This window comes from Hydra vulgaris, chromosome 06 (assembly GCF_038396675.1).
Source record: "Hydra vulgaris chromosome 06, alternate assembly HydraT2T_AEP".
NCBI lineage: Eukaryota > Metazoa > Cnidaria > Hydrozoa > Anthoathecata > Hydridae > Hydra > Hydra vulgaris.
The window spans coordinates 47,167,501-47,170,498 of record NC_088925.1 but is presented as its reverse complement, the minus strand read 5'-3'; positions in this window follow the sequence as shown (position 1 = coordinate 47,170,498).

Here is a 2,998-nt window from a genome sequence, read left to right as displayed (position 1 = left end):
GACTAAATGCTGAAGAATATTCAAGCATATTGGGGTAACTCATTATCCAAAAATTTCTTCCCAGACTCAACAGGCAAAGCAATATTAAATTGATTTTATATAGTGATGGTTGCGTGTCACAAAATAGAAATTCAATATTGTTGAATGTTTTGATGAATATAGCTATTTCAAATCAAATAAACATTGAACAGAAGCATTTAGAGGTTGGCCATACCCAAATGGAGGCCGACTCAATGCATGCATGTACAGAGAAATAACTAAAAAATAAAGTTATTAATGTATCTGTAGAATACTACGGAGTTTGTAGAAGTGCTCGGAAAAAACCAGAACCCTATGATGTTTCTTACCTGACGCATTCATTTTTCAAATGATTTGACTCAATCAAATTTTATAAATCAATAAGACCAGGGGCCGTATTCTCATCTCTCCGTTAAGCTTAATGGGGCTTTTGTCTGAAATTTCATTACAATATTTCTAAGTAAAGAAATGACGAAAATTTATATAAACTCGTTAAAATAAAACTTGTATCAAAATAAAAGATTTATGTTTAAAAAATTATAACTTTAAATAAACTTTTTATTAATGTAATTTAAAAGATATTTTTGACTTTTAAGCTCCGTTAAGCTTAACGGAGAGATGAGAATACGGCCCCTGGAAAAATGAAAGGGGACCCCAAGGTATTGATTTATCGAATACTAACATACATTTTTCTTTGAGCCATTGCATTTTTTTTACTTTTAGGTATTTGGATTTATTACTAAGACAAAATATGTTTTTAAGGTAACTGACATTCGTGGCTTATAACATGGATGGCAACGTCTACTATAAGCTAAGGTTTACAGATGAGTGGCTGTTGCTACAGCAGCGTCGTGACAAGCTTATTACCACTAATGATATTGAGCAGTTGCCTAATCTGTACTCCGAAAGATTAAAAATTAAAAACAGTAAATTTCAAGACCTCCGGGATTTGAAAACTATCCTGCCTTCAGATTATCATGATTTCTATGACAATATTCCATATCATGCATAGCTACATTTAAACAAAAAATAAATCTTACCAACACTTCAAAAATGCCTATTTTATTCCGGCATAATTTTAATTGTATTTTTAAACTATTTTCTAGAACTCAAAATAAAAACGCTTTATCATTAATGTTATTACAACAATCATTAAATTATACAATAACCATTAAAGTTTCTACGGAAAATTAGCCAACTCCTAAAATAATTTAAAATTTGGTTATTAAATTGAGCCAACTCCAATTATTCCTCCAAAGTCATAAATCAAATATCCATAAAACTTCATTGTAAACCTATTTCTGAATTAATAATCTACAAAAGCGTGTTTTGAAATTTTTTTTATTCCATTTAATAATGAATTTATTCGGTTATTTGTTGTTCCTGAACATTATCTAAAAATGGAGTTGGCTGGTTTGCGGATTAAACCATCGATATGCTCAAAATTGTTGGCAATACTTTGATCTGTTGGCTAAATTAAAGTAGTACAGTTGGCGACGCATCAATATAAAGCATGTTTTACTAGGTTGGTGTTACATTAGTGTTACATTACATCAATGTAATAATTGCATAGTATGCAATTATTATGCAATGCATACGTCTCAATCTTTACGAAGCTTATTGCTTAACCTGCAAAAAAAATTGATAACATACTTTTTACTCTAATACCAATTACAAATAATCCATACCTGAATTATGTGTTGGGAAAATTAAGACACAATGCGGTCAGTCTACCTGCATATAAAATACAATTGCGCAAGTTGATGCAAAATGGGTTTAGCCCAACTGCAAATCCAATGCACAAACTAAAGAAAACAGTGTTTGTCTAATGATAAAGAATGCTTGATAATGGCCTGTTAGGGAGAAAGTGTTAATTGTAATAAAAGATTTTATATATTTACTCAAATAGTTGTTCCAAGAGAACTTGCTTATTTTTATAATCATTTCATTCTTCAAAGAGAACTTGCTTATTTTTACAATCATTTCATCGTATCTCATCTCAAAAATAAGGCTCTCGTGACTTCTGGAGAATCTTTAATAGTATTAATAATAAGGGCAAATCTTTAATTCCACCTCTCTTGTATAGTTCAGACTTTGTCACCTTACCTAAAGGCAAAGCTAAATTGTTTGCTAAAAACTTTTCATCAATATCATCTCTTGATTCCACTAGTTGCGTTCTACTTGATATTGCCAACAAACAGGCTGATCCATTGCTTGACATTCGTATCACTCCAGCTTCTGTATCTAAAGTGATTTCCTGCCTAGACTCTTCTACAGCTTGTGGCCCGGACAACACACCTGTTATTGTCTCGCAGAAGTGTTCTGTTATTAGCAAGGTTTTTGAATCTTTAATTAATAAACACTTAATTTCTCATCTTGAATCTAATAACTTACTTCCTGACCATCAATATGGATTTTGATTCTCTCGTTCTACAGCTGATTTGCTTACAGTAATAAATGATAGGTTTTATCGTGCATTAGATAGAGGTGGAGAGGTTAAGGCCATCGCTCTTGACATTTCAAAAGCTTTTAATAAAGTTTGGCTTGCTGGTCTTCTCCATAAGCTTTCTTCTTATGGTATATCTGGAAACATCTTTAAGATTATTGAATCCTTCTCTTCCAATCGTAGTATAAAAGTTGTCCTTGATGGACGGCACTCTTCTTCTTATTCTGTAACTTCAGGGGTTCCTCAAGGTTCTCTTCTTGGCCTTATACTCTTTTTAATTTACATTAACGATCTTCCAGATATTCTCACATCTAAGGTGGCATTTTTTGCTGATAATACTACCATTTATTCTTGTCGTGATAAGAAACCAACACTCTCTGATTGCTTGGAGGGGGCATTTGAGCTTGAAAAGGATCTCACTTCTGCTACAGCATGGGGCTCACAGTGGCTGGTGAACTTCAATACAGATAAAACTCAATTTTTTTCAACCAATCTTTATCGCAATAATTAATATCTTCCTATATTTATGAACGG